Source organism: Pieris napi, chromosome 7 (assembly GCF_905475465.1).
Source record: "Pieris napi chromosome 7, ilPieNapi1.2, whole genome shotgun sequence".
NCBI lineage: Eukaryota > Metazoa > Arthropoda > Insecta > Lepidoptera > Pieridae > Pieris > Pieris napi.
In genome coordinates, this window is record NC_062240.1 from 9017146 (window position 1) to 9042148 (window position 25003).

Consider the following 25003-nt stretch of genomic DNA (forward strand, 5'->3'; position numbering starts at 1 on the left):
TTAGGTACATTATGCAGGTATTTCAAAATAAACTATGTTATAATTTCTTTATAGAAGAAAGCGGCAAAGGAGCCTGTGAACAACATTAGAAATAAATGAAAACCTAAAAAACATAACACAATATACCTCATGCTAATAGACTGTGTGAGAGAAGTGCCGTTAGTGTGTGTGTGAGTTACCGATATTGGTTTTATCTACAATCTAGGTCCATACAAGAATGTCTTTAACGGGAACTATATTTATAAATTAAATAGACAATAAAAAAGTCTGATGTCACGCCCAGATTACCTACTAGATATGAAGTAAATTTTAAAGGCCGGCAACGCACTCGCGAGCCTTCTGACACTGAGAGTGTCCATGGGCTACTACTTAACATAAGGTGAGCCTCATGCCCGTTTTCTCATAGTAGCTTATTGATTATTGCTCATCAATAATTTTTATCAGCGGTACCGTATGAAATAATATCTCGTGTGTTTCCTTGTAAGTCGTGACAGAGTGACAGGTAAATGAACGCGACCATTCGAGACTGCAACATGTCAATATGATGATGTGCCTTGTGCTATGTTAAAATATACCTTGTTTAATAAAAATTACGGTCTGATTTTGAAGAAAAGTTGTTGTATAGAGCCTTTGTTTGGGTTTTGACTGAGATTGATTTGACTATTTTGTTAAATCCGGTACAGGCTGTCGTAGTAAAAACTAAGTCACTTTAGGAATTATTTTATTATAATATTAAATAGTAAATGTACGAGCTCAGTTTTTCTTAGTTTTATAAGCACGTATATCAAGGGCGTCGCCAGGGACCAGGTAGAAGCTGTCCCCCAGAGAATCGTTTATTTTTCAATTGCTTTAGATACCTAATTAGCTACTTACTTTTTCCTTATTACTTTTACAAATTACTTGATTGTTATCAATAAAATACTTCTATAGTTTTTTAACTAGTACATATTCCATTTATTTGTAATCTGAGTTTAACATTGGTAAATAAATGTTTGTATGAAGTTGTCAATAACACCTAAATTTTTATAAAGTTCTATTCTATTTGTTATAATTATTAGCTACTAGGTTCACATGTTTTATTCTTCACGTCAAGACCACGTTGAAATTTGCTTCATGCACTTGCTTCATACATCTCATACTCTACCCATAGGGACTTCTAAATGACCCCTGACAATCAGTTGGTGACCCTCTTGGTGTTACCTAAATCATCAGGCCTTGAGAGTACAGCCAGGCACTGTCTTAAGAATTTTAATAAGTATTACTACAAAGCATTCATTTAGTATTTTAGCATATTATTACATAACGTGTACGTGAGTGGTATTTAATATTATAATAATAAAATTCACATAGTTACATTCAAATACATTTATTATTATTCTATGTAATATGTTACATTCCTAGGTATCTGTGTACCCTTTGGCTAGCATCAAAGGCCTCCTCTAAATACCGCCATTTCTTTACTGTGCTATGTTGGTATATCACTTCTAAATTGTTTTCTTATTTTTCTTTGATTGTACTTTGGGAGCCAGTTTAATATTTTGTTATCAATATTATTATCGTGACATTTATATTACTTAAAGTTAGTTATACTTTAATTTATACATAGAAATAGTTATTTTAACAGGAATCAAATTACAATTTTTAAGTATAACAATTTAAATATGTCCCGTTTAAGTTACATTGTTTACATGAATTATGTTTAAGGTTAAATAAATATATATTGCAATTATTCAGAAACGCACAATAGAAATATAGAAAAATAATACTTAGTTCAAAATAAATAAAAGGAAGAAGATAAAAATATAGAAAATAATTTCGCGTAAAAATGCGAAGCTAGTGAATAAATTATGTCACAGCGTCAATAAAGGATAATGTTATATATTATCTATCTTATATTGTTTCTTTGAAATTATGCACATGCAACTCATTCGTGTCCCAAACAGTTGTCATGTTTCACTTTTTTTTTATTATTTTTTTTTTATTATAATTTTATGGCCTGGTAACGAGACCTTTAAGCCAAGTCTTATTTTCGGTCACTAAATTTCACTTATTTTCCTTCATTTAATTTCATTTCATTTCACATGTTTCACTATTTACAATTCATAGACATTTATGTATTCCACGTAATACCTGTTTAGTATAATATCATATTTACCTTGTCCCTAAGCGACGAAATATTTAAATAGACACGGCTATCTTTGGATAGAACGCCCCAATTCACATGCGTGAGCCGCGTGATGGATGAGTCCGACGATCAGACCCTTGCCCCTCCCCCCGGAGCCTTCCCCCCCGAAGCCCCCTTAACAACAACCCGGCCTAAGTCCGCTAGGTGATCCATTTCGCTGGCATTTTTGCGTAATCCCCGTTTATAAATATGAAATTGAAGGAAGACCTACTGATGCTTAATCGACTGTAGGTCGGGGTCATCCGTCCCTATGAGAATAATTTATGAGGAGGGAAAAGTATTGAGAAAATGTCATTTAACACTGCGATTGCGAAACATGAATGATAGGTGTACGAAAAACTTGTTTACAATTTAAAGCTATTTTGCGACCTCTAGCGAGAGATGGAGAAAACAATTTTATACGTTTTACGCCAACGTTCAATATATCACAATCTCTTAGGCTTAGTATATATTTAACGGATTTTCATTGACTGTGTTTTATAAAATAAAAATAAAAAAATAAATCAAACATTTTATTTGTTACATCACAGCGTCTTCGCGCTCATTATTGTTTTATTTATAAATGTATCAATATATAAAGACAGCAGTGTTGGCCTAGTGGCTTCAGCGTGCGAATCTCATCCCTGAGGTCGTAGGTTCGATCCCCGGCTGTGTACTAATGGATTTTCTTTCTATCTGTGCAATATTTAACATTCGCTAGAACGGTGAAGGAGAACATCGTGAGGAAACTGGCCTTACACCCAAAAAGTCGCCGGCGTGTGCCAGGCACAGGAGGCTGATCACTTACTTGCCTATTATATTGAAAAATACAATGAAACAGATACAGATATCTGAGGCTCAGACCTAAAGAGGTTGTAGCGCCATTGATTTATTTTAATTTTTTATCGTAATGTAAAAGTTTACGTACAAACAACTACCTGGTAATATGGCTGCTTAGAAGTACGTCTTATAAATTTATAAGTTGAATGCTTTTATAAACAACATACTGAATTAGTATTCACAGCAACAACAAAGATTTGTAAGTAGCTTTGAAAGCGCTGACTGCTTTTAAAACATAAGTTCACAAAGTAAATAAAGAGTCGGAAAATAAGTTTCACATTACCACAAGGGAAAGCAAATCAGAAATGCAAATTATAGTAATTGTAATCAATATATTGTGCAGTGATTATACACGATGCTCTGATTATAGATAATTATAGTTGGGGGAGGCAGGATGCCCAAGCTACTAGCTAGGGTTGACAACTTCGATAAAAAATGCTAATATATAAAGATTCTTTAAGCTGTTAAACGTTTTACATTAAAGTGACAATTGACATTGACAGATGACAAGCAATTTACACAGTATTGCTAAACATAGGCTTGACATTTGACAAGTAAGTGATGACAAGTAATTAAGTTGTTAATGCCATTCTATAGACATTTAAGAATACAATTTATGTTTTAAACTTAGAAAACAGAAAGCAGTGCTGTGCTAGTAGTGTGTGTAGTTTCTATGTACGCATCTAACACTCGCTGGTACAGTGAAGGAATATATGACATTGTGAGAAAACCGGTATTTCTCAAACCCAAAAGCCGACGTCATGTGTCAGACAGTAGGCTGATCACCTACTTGCTGAGGCTAGGATCCATACAGGGTTGTAGCGCCACTAGATTACCTATTTATTGTTACGTGTTGCGTGTTGTTCCCACGAGAATGTAAGTGCGTGCTCCTATTTCACCATGCCTCCTGCTGATAGAGGACAAATCTTTGTTTTTAATTTAATTTCATATTATTAATGAACTATTCATTACTTAAGATGTCATGTGGAACATGGTGTAATTGTTGCAGCTCCTTACAATCATAATCAATCATTGTGTAAAACAAAAAAACTTTCCGATTAAAAAGAGTGGCGAAGAGTTTATTGCCAGTTCTTCCCCGTTCTACGCCCTTGATTTGAGAACTGGCAGTAAATGTAAAATTAGAAACATTTAATATTGTGAAGTATGTATATACTGATTACTGGCATACAAGAAGTTGCCTTAGCAACAGTCTCGTTTTAAGAAATATAATAGTTTGATTAAAAATGTCTTATACAAAAGCTATGTATTTCTGTAATATTAATAAAACCTTAAATCCTGATCTATCTTTCATATCGACTTATTAAAACTTTACAAATATGTATTTCTTTTTTTGACTTTCATAAGTGTCCATTGTGTTACCTATATGAATAAATGATTTTGATTTGATTACGGTATTGATTTAAGCTAGTTTGCAATGTTTAAAGTGCAAAACATATTATAATTAATTGTACAGGCAACCCTAGCCAATGATGAGCGATTTGGGTATTATTTGCGCTTTATTTGGGTATTTATTGCGCTTGAGTGACGGCGCAGATACGCCGTGTATGGCGGCTCCCCAGAGGACTTGTCCCTCGGGCACTGCGGACATTGATTTACTAATGTTTGGGAACGAGTTTAAATATTTTAATAGCTCATTATTGCAAATTAACATTGTTGATGCTTGTTTTCATCACTTGGTTCGCATTGAGTATTTCGCAATTTCCAATATGTCACAATAATAGTATCGTGACAATTGACATGTGTTCATTTACACCTATACCTATGTATTATAAAGAAGTAGTAATTAAATTATGAAGGCTGTCCTAATTCCTTAGTATAGTCCCGTTTAAAATTGTTAATTGTAAACATTTAAATACAAAGTTACTAATTAAAACTGTCTTACAAATTCGCCATTCTAAGACTCAGACAAGCCGGTTTCCTCACGATGTTTTTCTTCACCATTCGAATGCACACATAGAAAGAAAGACTATTGGTGCACAGCTGGGGATCGAACCTACGACCTCAGGGATGATATTCGCACGCTGAAGCCACTAGGCCAACACTGCTCAAATAATTTTAATACATAATAAACACGTTATCTTAGTAATGAAAACCGCTTATGAATCGTTATAATAAGCTCAAAGCTAATTTCACTGTTCGCAATTCGCACCCCGAGGCCACATAACCATCTAATTTCCACACGAACGATTCCATAACAATATCCGACACTAATAAAGGTCTTAATCCTTCCATCCGTACAATATTGAAACTCTAATTGGCATTAAAGTCCGTTGAAAGAATTGAGGTAACCCCCAAACAAGCGCTTATCATCACATCACCGCACTGATCCCTATTCAAAATATACCTATCTGTATTTGGTATCACCCTCAGGTATTAAAATCAGCCTTATGTCTGGGATAGTATATTGTTTACACTATCGTACATAGAGGTCGTTGGGTTATGTCATATGTAAAAGATATTCGGAAACGATGGATCGTAGGAATTTAGTCTTTATAGGGATTAAGTGTTATTAGAACTATTCGATTTATAAGTTCTAACAACGTGTATGCATTATTAAACAAGAAAATATGACATCACAATTTTTTCACAGGTACACATCAATTATATTAACATAAGCAAGCTAGCAATAGAAAACATTAAACTAGCAACCACTTAATAAAAAACAAAAAATAATAATTCCTAAAACCGAATGGATAAACAAAGTTACGGTAACTTGAAATAATGTTGTAAAATATATCAATATTTTTGATCAATGTTAGTATGTACAATTGTACATAATAAAGTTGTAAGAGCGAGATAGCATATTCACTGGTCCATTAAAAGTAGCAGATAAGCGACCCGTAGATACGTATAGAAGACTTTTAGTTCTAGTAACTCTAGGATTATTGAATATGATTATATATTGTATTATATTTTGTAGCTCCTGTTATTGTTAATTGTAAAATTCTGTAAGCCTATCCTCGTAAAGTAATTTTTATCAATGAAAAGTCGTGATCTAGATATTTACGACATCAAAAGACTCTTATGACTTCAGTATTTCGATAATTAAACGCGTTTTAGTATTGTAACATTCTCGTAAATAAATCACAAAATTTGTAGGAATTGTTTAACCGTCCGGTATTGTAGTAGATATTCCTACACATAAAAAAGCTATAATTATGTTTTTTTTAATCATAATGGAGTAGTTACGCCGTTTACCTCAACATTATTTTGTATGTAAAATAAAATGGCCTAAAAATTACGCTTCAATTAACAGAAACTTTCTTGTTAAAAAGGTGAGTCAGATTTTACGACTACTTCAATAAAGTATGTTTTAATAATTTGAACGCGGCCAGATCTTTGAATCTAGTTTCGAGAAATCTGTTGTTTTTAAGTTTTAATTTTACCAGTTCTTAAAAATGGGTTATGGCCTGAGAAACGTTTTGAGGTACTCGTCATCGGTAACTAGCTGTTACCAAACACACAGATTTTTTAGGATTAGAAATTCGTAACAAATAATATAGTTTTAGAATCTAGACCATAATTGAAAGATTGAATTATTCTAGAAGGAATCGAATTTTAATTTACTCATATACCTTTTCTTAGTAATTTTTTACATTTAGTTTTACGTATCAGTATGGTGTGGCTTAGAGGATGGACTTGGTGATTAGCTCGGAAGGTACATTTCCCGGCGAAACTATTTGCGTTACTATAGTAGGATCACAGTTGCCAAAAATCCCAACGAAATGCATAGAAAAATTGTTTTAATATTTAAATTTCGCGCTTTTTGCTTCAACTCAAGTCGAGTTGTCTTTTATGTCAAGTCTGCTTCTCGTTTGTACTCTGTGAAAATTACTAGCCGATGTATTGTTTTTCAAACTAAATAAAGTCTAAGTTATTTTCCACATATACAATACAACTGCTTGTTTCCATTAAATTGTAACTGGTTATGGGTCCAATTACGTAGTTAATATCAGTGAAAAATAGTAACTAAATTCAGTGTTAAATATGTCTTCAAAAAAACATAACCTCAAACAAAATAATTTACTAGAAACACTCTAAGCTAAAAAACAATGTTTTCGATTCATCTTATCATAACGATGCGTCACATTTATCAAACTAATCTGGCGTTCATGACGGATCTATATATTCTGCCCCAAAATATCTTGTTTTTTAGACAAGTGCGATTCTTCTCACGATACTCTTATAAAACAGTATCGTGAATTAATTGCATTATTTCGTGTTGAAATAATATTAATGGTTACTATTAGGGGATGCTGCACCCTTCTAATTATTTATAGTCGTTATAGCGTAATGGTTATATGAATTATTGCATTAATTATCACTATCATAAACAGGGTATGAACTGGTTAGTTTGGCGAAAAAATCAGAATATAATAATTGAACTTAGTGTGTAAATACGTGTTACTTTGTTTATTCTAGATCTTCACATATAATTATCAAATCAATGTATACAAAATATTCTAAAAACTATTGTAAAAGATTAAGTATTTTTTACCCATTCTTCTCCATATAAAACTACCATTTGGAAGGTGCAACTACTTGTCGTTTTTTTTAAATATTTGTAATTTTGATTTTCAAAAGTGCCTTTTTAATATGCCTATTTGAAATAAATGATTTGACTATTTTTACTTATAAAATTGCGGTGCGTCATTGACATTTTAATGACGAGGCTGTGCCTCAGGATTAATGAAACATTTGTCTCGTCGAAAATAAAAAATGGGTAGGTACAGGTTAAATGACTGAAGTAAAATTAAGACAAATCTAAAGCAATATTAAAACAATATCGATAAAACATACACAAAAGAACACTAAATGCGTAAACAATTTAAGTTAATATTAGATGGAAACATAAAATATACTTTTAATATGTTAAAATATGCCTTCAAAGTTATTTCTAATTGGTTTTTCTAATCCTTCTATATATTTTTGAAGTAAATATTTACTTGCAAAACCTAGATCGATCGATCTATTTAAAATACGGTATTCTATATTAAAATTGCCAGCCGTAGATTCATCGGTCACCTTTTGTTTTGGCCAAAGTGTTATTGTTCCTCAATATCCCGACGAGTGGCGAGTCAGTGTCCGGAGGGAGTATTTCACGAGCGGCTGAATCTGACCTTTCTGACTCCGGGGAACGAAATGCCATCATGTTTTCATTTTTTCTGCGCTCACTCGACGACACTCGATTAATTTTTCACGGTACGCTTGTCAAAATGTGATTTAATATAGCACGGAAGGGTTGACCGTGCTTTGACGTATGATGCGTGCTCGCGTCTCGCTCGAAATTCACTAAAAGACAAACGATTTTTGTATGACGATTTATCTGTGGGGGAGATAGTGTTTTGTTTCATTGTTCGTCCAGTCTTAGTACGTAAATTGCATTTCGTGCTTTCTGTTAGACTCACATCATTGTTGCTTTTATCGTAATGATTATTAAGCCTTTATTGCCGACACCCAGTATAATATATAAGCACTTATTTACGAATAAGTTACATAAAAAAACATTCGAATTCTAATGCGTAAATAAAATTTAATTTAATACATCATATGACCCGTTTTAGGTAATCAGCGTTTCCTGTGATACATAGAATTCTTCCAGCTGCTTCCATTATTTTCTGATATTCACTTTTCTTGTCCAAGTTGTGCCTCCTATTCTCTTCATATCGTCTGCCCATCTCATGCTCTGTCTTCCTCTTTTCCTTTTTCCATCGCGTGGTTGCCGTTCTGTAATAATTTTTTTTTAACCTGCTATCTCTCGTCATGTGCCCGGTCCAGCGCCATTTCAATTGCCTTATTTTCTTTATAATGTCCTTTATTGTCGCTGATCTTATCTCTTCTGCTCTTTTTCGGTTGTCAGTGTTACACCCACCATGCTTTTTTCCATTCCTATTTGGCATGTTCTCAACTTTAGATTTCTGAGATAATGTCGTTTTATCGTAATTATAAAAGGTCAAATTCAATAAACGTAATAACGCACGTGAAACGAGTCTTCAAGAAAAATATTAGCATTCAACAATTGATATCGACAACGTCAGAAATAGGTGCCGAAATTTCCAATTTGCCCGTCACTCGGGATTCCAATAGGAAACGGGGATAAATGGAGTCACATTCCAATATGTCACCGGTACCAATTCGGCATTCGCGGTTTGGGATGTTCCCCATACGTCGCATAGAGCTTGCCCGCGCGCATTCCACCCTAATGAGATCCTCACGCTCAATACACACTGTAATTGCATTTTTAGTGCTTGTTCTAGACTTAATTATCTTTCGATATAATTTTACTTAAAGCGTAAATTATTATAACATAGAATATTTGTTTTGAATATGTTATTTATCGTTTATGAATTTAAGTAGAATATGTTAGCGGTGTTGGCGTAGTGGCTTCAGTATATTCTGTCTATCTGCGCATTTAACACTCGCTCGTACGGTAAAGGAAAACATCGGGAGGAAACAGGCACAGAAGGTTGATCACCTACTTGCCTATAAGAAATTATCACGGAGCAGTTGGAGAAGTCTGAGGCCCAAAACCTAAAAGGTTGTATTGGAATGTATATATGAAACTGACAGTCTCTAAAGAACTCTCAGAAACTCAAGTTTAGAATGAGACAATTTTGAGAATGTTTTAAATGAATAATTGGTAACGTTGTTTTATATTAAAAAGTAGTGATAAGTACAGTACCTACTGTGATAGTGAAGTTTTAGCTTAATTTGGATTGCGGTTAATTCGCCAGTTGTTTTGACATACTTTATGTGCAATAAAAAACCAACAAAAAAATATTTGTTTCACAGGGGCCGAAGTAATACTAGCGTAAACCTAAGAGCAAATGTTATTTTAATCATAATAACCTTGTATGTATATGTGAGAGAAGAAATAAAGATAATTTATTATTATTATTATTTAAAATAAACGCCATTTTACTGTAATAAAATCCAAACACATTAGAGTAATATAATTTCGCCTTCATAACGTATTCAGTGCGTTCAATTCTACAAAACATAGGCCAAATAAGGTGAAAGGGTCGTGGCATTAGGCAGGCGACACACGAAAGCGGGTATTAGGCGACACAGGGGCAAAATGCTTGTCACGTTACTCGTTATTGCCAGTATATCGGCGGCGGCCCGATCTGATTTGAAATATTTTCACGGAATCACTTATGCGCTCCTCACGAGTTGAAAGGATAGGTGATTTGTATACCGCGTGGTTTGAGTTAATTTTTCACTTAAATATTATTTTTAAAGTGGTTCTAAACTCAACGTTTCTAGTAACGCTTTTGAAAATTTTATTTATGCTCTCAATCATCTCACATGATATAATGAAGATAACCAAATATTTATAAAGTAAAATATTGTTGTTTTAACCAGTTGGATCAATCAAATGAATGATTGATCGTCCACAAAACTGTACACAGGTGGACACAGATAGTCCGGTCCAGCCTTGCGATTCTGTAACTCACTTTTCGAACTCGCACAGCGGTTTTCGCAGCGGCGGTCGCGCTCAAATCAGTCGTGAAGCAGTCATTTTACGATTTGGCATTCTGATCAACAATAAACTGCGAAACCGCTGTGCGAGTTCGAAAAGTGAGTTACAGAATCGCAAGGCTGATCATGATCAGACATGAGCTACGGACCGAAGAGAGATAAATATTTGTATTGTCTTTATAATTATAAATGCACTTTATATAATAAGAAGCTAAGAATAAATCAATTTAACCAATTAAGAATAGTAAAGAAGAAGAACAGGAAGTGAGCAGTGTTGTCCTAGTGGCTTCAGCGTGCGACCTCACCTCACCTCTCACCACTTTCTGTCTATGTGCGCATTTGACGTTCGATTGACACCTTAGATCCAAAAAGTCCGGCGTGTGTCAGGCACAGGAGGCTGATCACCTACTTGCCTATTACATTGACAAATGACCATGAAACAGATACAGAAATCTGAGGCCCAGACCTAAAAAAAGAAGGACTAAATCATCCCAAGAGATATTTGTCTATGCCTCAAGTATTATATTTATCTGGTTAGTTTATGATATCTCAATTCATGTCGCATACATTCTAATAAAGTGCGCGACATTGCTAACTCCTTGTAATCAGCCCCGCGTTGAGTGCGTAACATATTTATATGTATTCGCATGGATACGAAGGACATATATTATATATATGTTCTATCTAAAATCATCATAACGATGTTCTATTTTATTTCAGGCAAATAATTTACTTAAACAAAACCTTTTTATGTCTGAGCCTTTCTGTATCTGTTTCGTTATCATTTGTTTTTTCTAATAGCCAAAGAGGTGATCAGCCTTCTATACTTGACACACGCCGTTGTCTTTTTGCGTCTAAAGCCGGTTTCCAGACGTTGCTTTCCTTCATCGTACGAGCGAGTTAGCGATGCGTTATATGTACATAGACAGAAATTCGCACGTTGAAGTCACTTGGACAACACAGCTCTAATATTCTCTATAATTTACTTTTACTAAAACACATAATTCTGTTAATGAAACAAGCATGTTAGAGGCAGTTTGGCTATCAAAATACGATGATTTTACGCACACATTTAGTAACTAATGTTTTTCTTTCTTTTTCTACTGATAATAAGCAGACTTAAAATCATAGGATATCACGGTAAATAAACTAATTTAAAATATTTAATCGTTATCGTTAATTACGGAAATAATAATAAAAGCACTATCTTCATAGTTATAACAAGACTTAAGCTAACAGTAAAACTTAAGTAAGTTCGACTTTGAGTCCTTCTAGAAAAGAGCGTACCAATTCTTCAAAGGCCGGCAGCGCGCTTGCGAGCCTTCTGGCAGTGTGACCGTCCATGGGCGGTATCACTTAACATCAGGTGAGCCTTCTGCCCGTTTGCCCCCTGTTATATACAAAAAAACTAATTATGAAATGTAATAAAAATATATTTAATAAAACATATAATATCCATCTTTGCTGCCATAATTGGTATCCCTAGCTGTATCGAATTGAAAAATTATAAAATGATTTAAGTCCAAAGCCATCTGGCGTTACCGCGAAATATCTAAGAAACTGTCATCGGTAAAAAAACGATTAAATCTTACGCAAGACAGAGCCTTGAGCAGCTGTGCGCGTGCGCATCACCTGTCCCACGTGGCAAAAGATAATAGCGACAACAAAGCAACCGAAAACTCCCATTGTTAGAAACTCAGGCGCATTGATTTTAGGTATGGTATTTTTATTAGAGACGACCGTTGCGAAGGCACACCTGAGAAATGGTCAGCAAAATATATTTCCAAAATAAAAGTTTAAAAAAAAGTGGATGTCGTCACGTGACTAAGTAATATTTTGCAAGGTGAAAGAAAATTTGTTTTAATATTAGTAGCAAAAGTCCCAAAAAACTTGGTCTGGTATTATAGCCATACACAGATTCATTGTAAAAATAATTACATTAAAACCTCATTGTTAATGAATTAAGCAAGCATAACTTGAAGCTTTGAAGCATCCGATTCGATCTATGGGTACTCTCAAATGGCTAAAGTAACCGTTACATCTTAAGTACAGGAGTACAGTTTTAAAATTGTTGTTTAAAATTTTAGTTAGAAGTAGGAATTATTATATTAAATCCTTAAACTCTACAATGACAACTCATCCATGTTTCAGAAGAAATAATCGGAGAATACTTACATATATATGTTTAAATATTTAGTAATTTATATTTAATCTCTCAATTATATTATACAAGGTCTCTAAAATAGGGACCACACGTCACTTTAAGATTTAACAACCGTAGTTCCCAAAACCACTAAAATAATGTATTGCATAAATTGCGTTACCGCCGCTATTAATTCTTTTCATTCATTCATAGACACGCACAGACTAGCAAGAAACAGTACATTTACCTGTCGAACACTACTTCGTTCAGCTTTCAATAATTTATAGATTATTTTTTTTATTTGAATTTATACCTTATTCCGTTGTTTTAAGTTATATTTTCGATTGTAGGAAGGGGGCTGTTTTATTGTCCTGCAGCGCTATCGACAATTGCTGGCCGATTGTCAACGTCCGAGTCGTATTTTAAAGATTTTTACGACAAGTCGTATTTTATTAGGACTGCATCTGTCAAGGTGGCCAATTCGGCTATATTAGTTGTTATGGAATATATACGAGTATGTGTATTTACTTATATTCACAAAACAAAGCCTAAATATTTTTGAAAAATGTCGTATAGAATATAATTAAAGACTTAAAGTAATACAAGATCATGAGTTAAGCTGGTGCTGGAGTACTTTTGTACACCATAATAATAGCATTATAACGTAGGTATAAAGAGGTACTAATATGGCAATAATAGAGAGAAATTACGGGATTGACACGCCTTTTTAATACAATGATTTATCCTAACTTAAAAATTGGTATATTGTATCGCAAGCAGGCCACCAGTACTGGTATTGGTAAATTATGTTGTTGAGACATCAGTATACTTAAAAAATCTATTACGCTACAACCTTTTTAGGTCTGGGCCTCAGATTTCTGTATCTGTTTCAAGATCATTTGTTAATCTAATAGGCAAGTAGGTGCCTGACGCACTCCCTCGACTTATTGGGTCAGGCATGCCGGTTTTCTCACGTTTTCCTTTACCGTTCGAACGAATGTTAAATGCGTACATAGAAAGAAAGTCCATTAGTGCACAGCCGGGTATCGAACCTACAACCTCAGGGATGAGGGTCACACGCTGAAGCCACTAGACCAACACTGCTCTCAGTATACTTTTAAATAAAAAACTTTTGAATTGTGGGACAATATTATATATATCGTAACAAGTCATGATGACCAAATGTAAAACTATGTTAACGATAATCACATCTTTGGAAATGTTTAAGCATCCAACTATTATTGTTTAGCGTTTTTCTACTTATGTTACTTAATCTTGGTTTACCTGACAAGTACTTGCCTACGCAGAAACGCACAATGGTCTTAATTTTTTCAACTACAAGCGAACTTTTTCGGCGTACATTCCAAAAGACACCTGGTCGGAAACGATCCCCGGGGGTCCGAACCCTGATTGATAGAGGTCCCGTCGCAAACGTGATTTTCGCAACACAATACCAGAAAAATTCATGGCCGTTTGATTTGAAACGCTCCGGCGTCGTGGAGTCTGTAAAACAATGAATGATAGAGTTTGTGAATGGTCCGAGAAACAAAGATCCTTTTTCGTTTGGAAGTGGGTGGGCAGGATGTCAGGTGAAATATTGAAGCAATTGCTTCAATGAATCACTAGCTGACAAAAAATATCGAGTGTGCAAAAAATATTTTTCCAGAAATTTACGAGTGTTTTTAAATTTAGAATTAATTTTCACACATCTACGGTGAATAATAATATGAAAATTTATGATATGGTATTTGAATGGATTGTCTGTATATCGTTATTATTATAAATTATATGTTGCAGGACGTTGCATACAATTACCAGCACTTATTTATTTTATTTAAGCTTCGTTACATTTAGAAAAAAAAAGTGCGTGCGTACAAAGCACACATGTCAGAAGTGAAACTTCTTTGGCAAAGAAATTTTTAAGACTTGTTCATATTTATACAAATGAAGTTAATTATCATTAAAATATTAAGAGTGTCGAAAATTAATACATATTATAATTTACATATTAATTTATTTCTTCGATAGTAAAAACACGTGGCATTTTAATTTACAATTCGTCATTTGAGATTTTAATAAATTATTGTGCATAAAATATAAAATACAAATATTTCATAAATTGTCTTTACGAAATTTTAATTTTAAAAATAGAATTTCTATAAGGTAATTCGCCCTTCTCACTCTCTCTCAATCGGTCTCAATTGCTCTATCCCTTTTCTTCGACAAAAACGCTGCACATCTTCGTGACGTTTTCGTAAAAATTTACCCTCATGCGCCTAAAGAAGTTTCACTTCAAAAACAAAATTATTAGTGATGCAACGGGGCCGCCTTATTAACCCTACTAACCCTAGACTAAGTTCTAAATTATATCTGTAAAGAAGTGAGCGAAACAAAACCCTACGAAAATTAATATGAATAGGACTCCACTCCTAATACAGCATCAACAATTTCAGCGCTTTAAATAAACACACACATTATTCTTACTTAACCCCAAGGAAACAATGGGTGATGATTGATCTCATAATGAATATGTATATGTTAAGTGGAGATAGGATCCCACAAAATAAAGAGAGTCACTCCTCCCAAAGGAGTGATTGTCGACGGCTGCCTACCTCAGTACCAGATTTTAATCTCAGATAACTGAACGAGCTCCGAACATTTTACATAAATTCTAAAGTTACTGCCTTGTTAACAAACTGCACTGTTTGATTATAAGATTGCTGATAAATGAGGACTGATGTAATTGGATATGGGCAACGTGGTAAATGCTTGAAACTCAAATTAATATTTTCTATTGTCTTGATAATATTTTCGTTACAAACAAAAAAATCAATGGCCCTACAACCTTTTTAGGGCCTCAGATTATCTCCTGATATCTAATAGGCAAGTACCAATGGACTTTCTTACTATGTGCATTGTGCGCATTTAACATTCACTCGAACAGTAAAGAAAAAGATCGTGAGGAAACCGCCTTGCTATAGATCCAAAAAGTCAACGGCGTATGTCAGGCACAGGAGGCTGATCACCTACTTGCCTATTAGATTGACAAATGATCATGAAACAGATTCATAAATCTGAGGAAACCTAAAAAGGTTGTAGCGCCACAGATTTTTCAGTATCAAAAGTATACACGATATCGAAGTGTTAGGTAGTTAGAACAAAAACAACTAATTAACATAAATTGCCACAGTTTATACTTGCATAACAATTGTTCTATTTTCAAAAATGTCAAAACCATAGCGATTAATAAAACGTCTAAGTTCGAAATATTAAATAAAAACGGGATATTCTCAACCCTTCTAATTAATAGACATCACTGTCTCTTCCACCCGCGAGGGTTGACAGCGCTTAAGTTTTTATATGCTTCCTCACCTCTGAGGAACACAGGATAATTACTTTTTTCCACTAGCAACTCTCAAGTGCAGTGCTTCAAACTCGCTACAGTTAAAAACTCATATTCGGGAGTTTTTAAAAGGTTCTATTAGCTTTAATTAAGGGAGCATGAGAGGTTCTTAAGGCATCGTATTTTTTTGTGAATTGCGGGTTAGTACTGAGTACCTACATATTTTACAAAACATATTTTGTTATTTTTTTAATTTTTTATATAGTATTATTATTAAGCCTTTATTGCTGACAACCAGTATAATATATTAACACTTATATTTAAGTTACATAAAAAAACTAAATTCTAAATCATAAATAAAACTTAATCTAATACGTCACTTGACCCGTTTTAGGTAGTCAGCGTGTCCTGTGACACATAGGCCTCTTCCAGCTGTTTCCATTATTTTCTGATGCTCTTTATATCGTCTGGGACGATAGAGGCCGAAGAGATGGTCTTGCTCTGTCTTCCTCTTTTCCTTTTTCCATCGCGTGGTTGCCATTCTGTAATTATTTTTGTCCATTTCAACCTGCTATACTCGTCATGTGCCCGGTCCATCGCCAATTAAATTTTTCCATAGTATACCCCTTGGGAATCGATCCTAAGGGATGCCCAAAAATATACCATTTTAGTGAGTGCGTAAAGGACCTATATATATTGCGTCTTGTTTAGCGATCAAAAAATTTCATTTAGTCGGTTTAATAACTCGTTAGCAAAGCAAATCACTCCCTGAAAGGTCGGCAACACATTAGCCCCATGCATTATAGGTGCCCATGGGCGGCGGTTATCACTTTATTCAAAGTGAAGCTCGTTGACTCCCATATATAAAAACATACCAAGCTCTAACATACATTTGCCAAGCATTGGTTTTTGATATAAGACACTATGTTTTCCACCTTTTGAGTCCACACAGATGATATTATAGTACGATAATTACAATTATTATAGGATTTATTTTAATAATTCAGAAAAAGCTTAAGACGCGGACAATTCTATAGGCTGAATTTCAATAGTTGGATTATGAGATCTCCTAGGGTCTGCCAAGTTAGGGTTGCTACAACTGTAATTAATAAAAAGTATCTTATTGTTATTGAAGTACTTTGGACATCGAACTATCACTATTTTGAATTCTGCGGTGATTCAATGATTTGGATTAAGATGACTTACAAACTTGAAACAATATTTTTTTTCGTAAAGAGAAGGTGCAAGAACTTTTTAGCACCACCACTTTGTGAAACCAGCTGCCCAGAAAAAAAATTCTGAACCAATTCTACTAAGGGTCCTTCAAGAAAAGAGCGTACTAATTCTTAAAAGACAGTCATAGCATTTGCGATCCTTCGGACAATGGGAGTAAGTGGTATCAGTAAACATCAGATGAGCCTTCTGCCCGTTTGCCCCCTGTTACCTATATATAAAAAGTATTTAATTTTTTATATAATAATAACGTCATCTACCTAATATATAAAATTCTCGTGTCACAGTTTTCGTTGCCATACTCCTCCGAAACGGCTTGACCGATTTTGATGAAATTTTTTGTGCTTATCCGGTATCTATGAGAATCGGCCACATTTTTCATCCCCCTAAATGTAGTCCACCCCTAAATTTTTATTTTTATTTTTTAGACAAAATTTTTAATTTCTTTTTTTTTATGATACAACATACAATCCCTAACTTTCACCCTCTACGATCAACCCCTATTTTTTTATTACAAATGATATGGCAAAACGACGTTTGGCCGGTCAGCTAGTATACATATAAATTGTAATTTCGTGTTAAATAAATACTATATCAATTTATTTAATTTAAGGTTTGCGTTAGTTATAAAATATTAAGTTAATCCTTCGCGTAGTTCAACCCTATCGCGAACTGCAGGTATTGTAGAAGACTCGCGGCCTGATTACTCCTGCTATTGTGTATCAGACATAAGACGCAATTAAGTATTAGTCTGATTTTTAAGACACCGAATATAAGAAATATACACAATGGTCTTAGAATCGTAGTAGACATCAGTAAATGTGTTCTCGCCATTCGTAAACATTGATAAGTAAGCCCGCAGACTTATTAACAAGTGCAGTACCATTGCACGCCACTTAAGTGGTAAATTTGAGGAAGCTGTCATCTGAACACAGCTCGTCGCGATCGCTGAAGTGGTCTGCTAACGAACACGCGTGTCAAAGCGAAACACTTCATTAGGTGAGCGAGGCCCCGCTTCCCGCCCCCGCCCCGTACGCCGCCCGCCCTTCCTCCAGCCTCTATTTAGTGGGCGTCTTACCGACTCCGCTGCGCTAATTAGACGACGCCGACTCTCTTCTCATTAGTGGCGAAATTATGCAGTTTGTCGTATTCGGGTTAAATGTGAGGTCGAGAAGTCGAGCCTTCTGAAAATATAAAATATTTTCAACCCGAAAGATACCTGATGATAAACAAATTCGCCCGTATCTCACGGTTATTCTGAATACGCTCATCCCACTAAAGTGATATGGTACGGCACATAAATTTAATTAGAATAAACAAAAGAACGCCAGCTAATTAAAATGCGAATCTGAAATGTGTCCGAAAATGCAAACGATAAAATTCTCTCCTCATTTAGGTAAACTGGCGAAAAGCATATTTGTAAGGGAACGTCCTCTCGGGCGAACAACGTTTATCTACAGCACATTGGGTTAATGAATAGGGGAGGAAGAATGAGAAGTAGGCATTATTTTAATTAGGAAAAAATATTCAACATTCCTACGGAACCTAGGGGTTCTCGTGAACGAGTAGGCTAGGGTAATGGACGCGTCAGTGAGGTCGGCTAACTGAGCAAGTTAATAAATGGCGCTCAATTCTGACAGTGCGCGCCTCTTTACTGCAAAGAGCACACACACTTTGTTTTCGTTGTAGGCAAACGGCTAGAAAATAAAGCCTCCAATTCAACGGCGCCCACTAAAAATAAATAACACATAGGTGAGTTTTCAGCGCTAACAGAGTTTGCCATTAGTGAAATGAAATTCAAATATAGAATATGAACGTTAATCTTTGCAGTAAATTTTTACGTAATTTAATGGAATCGCTCGCTACTATTACCTGTCCATTAGGCACCTAAATAAACACAACAAAGTGAGAAATTTAGCTGCGTTAACACCGCCCCACCCACTTTCTAACAAAGCGAAGAGCTCGGTAGCGGCAAAAAACGCCGCATCATAGTTAAATCATTTACGAAATATTGACAACAATAAGCGAGGAGGACTTTAAAAAATGCCGGTTATTAATATTTGTTTTCTTTGTCCGGCACCACGTGTCCCACACCTGAACTCTGCGAATGACATTGCCGAATAAAAAATTGCAAAAAATATCCGGCAAGCGAAAAGAGCAGAGGCGCAAACAGACAACAGGGAGTTTGAATGATTGCTTCCCTGGAAGAGCGAAGTCCATTTTTCACAAGTGCCATTCACCGCTTTCATGTTACCTACGCACAGTGCGTAGGTATTTATATTTTTTATTTATCAACCCCACCTCCTCCAAATTGATATTCCAAATTCGAATTTACGCATTTCCAATTTCTCACTGTTTTATTCATTTAGCGAATTTCGTGTTGATAAACTCGCAGGTAGATGTGTTTAATTTCGAAATGAATGTTTATTGGTGCGTTTCCGTTTTGTTTTCAGTGCTGTTGTAGGGATAACTATGTAGTATCTGTGTTCACGTCGGTATTTGCTGTTACATTTAACATGGCTATCAATTAATGCTTTACTGATCACATTCCTCACGTTAGTTTAATTGGTTCCGTTTTAATTTGTGGGAAAGGTTGGCCCTAGCCTTTTGTGTTGTAAAACTTTAATTAATTATTATTTCACACTATTAATAATATCACAATATAAATATAACACAAAATACATACGTACTATCAAAACAGTAATAATCACTCAATTTTATTTCCGATCCTGCTTTTAGTGTGCGATTATTGATTAATATGAATAATATGGTACAAAATTATACTGAATATTATTTAATTATATTATCTAAGTTAATAAATCACTCTAAGCCACATCTATCCCTTTTATAATCGATTCATTCTTACCACTGTGACTCCCTGAACCAGTCTGATGTCTAATGACGTAAAAAGTATGTCCCCGTTACATTGAATAAAACCAATTTCAAGATTATAAAATATGTAGAACCGACACTTTCATACCTCATGTAGATCCCAAAAATAATAACTGATAGTTAAAACATCAAACTGTTATCTTAACTTTAATTTTTTTATAAACTTATATATTAATATACTGAAACCTTTATAACACCTATTAAATAAATTTCTGTAACACATACCAAATATTCTTAACTCTGTAAACATTTAAGATTGCTATAGTTTATAGGTACTAATTATGTTATACTAACACTGTAAAACGCTTGGACAGCTTCATAGAGGCGTCACAGTATTTGGCATAAAACTTATTCTATAATCTGTGGACTTTTGTCCATAGATAAGCTAGGGGTCGCAAAAGTACGGCGTCATCGGTCGGCAATTTGAATGTGGCCGCTTAGCCGTGTGACGGCGGCTATGACTGATGAGGGAAGGGTGAAGATCGCTGTCATCCACCCTGTATATAATTTTGCATGTCCCCTTCATGAGGTCACGGTATTATAGGCTTCAGGTGGATCTATTGATAATATTTTATAAGAAAATTATAATCTGTACGAGAATCGTTGCCTAAATTTACAAAATGGTAATACTTCGTACGTATTTATTCTAAGACACTTACTTTCACTACATAAAACCACGTACAGACGTTAGAGAGCCTTTTTGCTTATAAGCTTTTCAAACAACCACTTTTTAAAAGAAAAAAACTATATATAGATCTTAAAGTTCAAAACCTGGGTCGAAAAACATTTCATATGTTCTTGGTCATCGAAGCTTTCATAAATACAACTGCTTACCGATTCTAACCGCGTTTTCCTATGCAAATCTCCTCTTATTGCGAAAGTAAAAGGACATTTCAGAAGCTGATAGTATAAGATTTTTTTTAAATTTATTTACAGAATAAAACAATTATATTATACATATTAGATTACACTATACTAGCTGTGTTATTCATATTGAAATGTCCTTTTTTGACGTGATAACGTCTTTAAAATCGTTTTAGTCGGGTGACATGTTCAGAAACTTGTGTCACACCAAAACCTCACGAGCGCGATCGCAGGTATAACGAGAGAGAGACGGACCGATCTCCCGTCTCATCTCGAGCGCTGCCAGTCATTCCGTGAATGTATGAAGAAAAATGTATATCATAGTCGAATAAGTAAACTTGTCATTTTACACCCGAAATTTATCATCAAAAGTGTGAATAAAACGATAGATGTAATTTAAAATTTGAAAAAATTGTTATCTTCATTAATTCCTTACTTCCCAAAAACTTATATCACCAATAAGACGTTATCACGTAAACATCTCGATCGTAAACCTACTTTACAAACAACCAATATTTTTTTCTTTATATAAAACCGATTTATTACTGTGTCTATATAAATTACCAGTTAAATATAAAATATGTATAAAATCATGTTTTGTTAAAGTGGAATAGTGGAATTGGGTATGGTTAAACCTCTAAAACTACAGAGTTAATGTTATAATTTTTTGAGTAACAAAAATATTATGACATAGACATGAGTCCCATGAAATATGGGTTTACTAAAGAGCATAATGATGACAATAATTATATTTTTTTTATAATCTTACGTGTTTAGTAATATAACACAAATAAGGGAATCAGAAAAATAATTATGGACAAAATGGACATTATTTATCCTATTCCAATTCTTCCCCGAAAAACGAGTTCATGACTTTTCCATGTATGTCGTTGCATTCACTGCTAAAATGTAAAAGTCCGACCTTCACGCTCCGTTGAACTGCAACCGGAGGCAAAGTGAGGTAAATCCAGCCACGTCCAAGGTGCAATCAGCCTAGATTGCCTCCAAATATATAGCCGGGGTAAATTTGCGAGCTTAGTGTTGAATGGCAATGAGTCGTGGCGTCGACAATCGGGCAGAGGCCGTTTGCGGCGACGCCAATCCGTATTCATTCATGGGCCATTGGCGTCCACTGTACTATCGTGTATGACATTATTTGAATTTAGAACAAAACATTCGAATAATGTTAGATCATGTTCGATTTATTGCTTGTGGCTTAGAATGTGTTTTTAACTGCACTCGTCTGATCGCGCAATTATTGACAATACGTATACGTACGTAATACAATACGTAACGTACGTACGTAATACAATATGACAATACTACTGTTTACTAAATATGTAAAATATATGATTCATATTTATAAGGCACACTAATACACTCTCGTAGAGAAAATACTAAACAATACAGAATATGCACGCACGACACATCACAAATTCAGAATTAGACCGACGATAAATATATAAACATTTAATGAATGCGAATGATGAAAAAACAATGACAATTATAAATGACAATAAAATAAATAATCTTAAGATTAAAACACATCGATCGGTACCGGAACAATAGTGGCAGCATATTACGGTTGAAAACGCGAAGACTATCGCAAAAAGGATCAGTGTCCTCAAAGCATCGTCATATTACTAGAAAATATTAAATCTCTTTCTTGCTTTCAAGCGATTTTTAGCTTGAAACTTTATTAACGATTTTCCAACGTCGTTATAACCTAAATATTATGATACAGCGCAAATTTTCCCCGTGAAAATAAATTAAAAACGCAACAACACGGTAACAAAGCCGCCCAATAAATCAAGGCAGGTGAGTGCTGTTTGTGCATTAAGAAAAGCCCGCCACGGCCTCTCGGCCCTTTCTTCGGGCTTTAAAAAGCAGTCGATATTTTCGCATAGTCATCGACATCACATAAATATTGGAAATGGGGGCCTTTCTTGTCTTGGGATAATTAATGTCTAGCAACGTCGCGACTTGTTTTGTTGCCGTGAATTAAAATTGGCCACGCGAACGAGTTATTGTTTTGCATTTTTAACATATGTATATAGACGTACGTATGATGTATAACTAACTTCTTATTAAAAAAAAACGGGTGCGTGTACTTATATACGCGCGTAAGAAGTTATACTTCTTCGGCATTATTAAAAAAAGTTTTTAATTGCATACAAATAATTAATTATAATTAAATAATCAAAACCTGGAAAAGGAGTCATTATAGTCAATAAAGTTCAATTTACATTTGAAAAATTAAATAAATAAACATTTATTATTATTCTCTTACATTAAGTGTAACATAAATTCTATTATTATTCGAATGTTGTTTTTAAATTATGTCCAATGCCGTAGCATCTTCCGTGGGCAACTTCATTCTGTTAATTTTGCGTCACGGTGCGCGAGCATCGTAAAATTTCACTCTCATCAATTTTTCATAACGCGCCTAAAGAAGTATAACTTCAAAAAGCCATATGTTGGTTTCAACTGTTTAGCAACATTTACATATAGACATTCTTCTTCTTCAGTCGCGATCTTCCTTTCTGAAGGTTGAGTTAGTGGCGTTGTACAACTTCCTCCACTCCCCACTGTCTTCGGCAAGCCTCTGCGCCTATGTGATGGTAAGACCTAAAAGGGTTCTTTAATTGATCGGATCAGAAAGTAGGGGATCGGCCTCGAAATCTGATTCCCTCTACTCTGCCAGTCACGATAAGTTTTTCGAAATTTGCGCGTAGTACAAATAAACTCACCGATGGTAACCAATTATCAAATGACGTGTTTTATAATCGTCTTAGTATGGACGTTGTTTCTTTAGCTGTCCAGGGAATGTATTAAGTAATTCCTTTTGTATTGTTATCTAAAATATTATTAAATTATTTTATATGTAATTTACATTTACCTATATAGATTATAACGATTATGAAATACAAAGGCAAAGCGTTTGAACAAAGAGTAATGCCAAGGTTTAAACGTTTAATCGTTTATCACTTGATTATACAGCCAGGATTATATAATATCAGTTAACTCAATAAAACATCAAACAAATATAAATGTTATACTGGAGTATAAAGTAATGATGAAATGAATAATTATTACAGGTTTAACATCGTTTTCGTACCGTTTCATTACGAGTAAATATAATATTATACCAAAACGATATTATGAGTAAATCATGAACGAATTTCCCTTATCAAAAGGGGGTCGTCAAAAACAAAAGGCCGAATGTTGGCAATATCTCAAAAGTCGGCAACAAAAAATCGCCTTATCTCACACACGCAATTTGCGTCGACAATTTTCGGCGCTTCCTCTCATTACCCTGGCGTGATATATTTGCGTGTTTATTACAGCAATTACTTAGAGTAAATCTCACGTCCTTCCTCCCCCCTCCCCCTCGGAGGGTCGCGCCCTCCACCGCCATTTTACCCTCCTTCCGGCCGGCCCTGCCCTTAAGTCTTATGTACCTCGTAAGTTTCTTCGCGGACTTGGTAACCGGATTCAAATTGGGGCGAATTTAGTAGCAATTAATTATAGAGCTGTGGAAGTGTCGCCAGTATTGGTACCCCGTACCCTCGATTCTCGTTATTAATATTACGATTCTGAATAATTTTATGATTTACCGACGGAAGAGGTCTGTAGCAATTACTGGGCTTAGCGATTGTTGGAGATTTTATACGGACGGAAATTTTAGTTAAATTCCTAAATTAAAGTGAAATTTTCATTTAGCAATTTGTTTGGCTTAGTTAATTACTTTATTTATTTTAAACGGTACCCATAATAAAAAGATACCAGATATTGGTAAGAAGATCATATTTTCTAATTAGATATGCGATATGTGCTTTATCGTCTACGTAATTTAGACATGAGTTTCTCTATTGAGCTTAATTTAAGACACCAATTTTGATAAGTTTTATTAAATAAATAAGAAGAACCACGAATAACAACTTAGTTGTTAGTAGATTTCTAGTGTAACTTAAAACTTAGTCATAGTTCAGTCTAAAATCCCCCGTAATCCCTCAATACA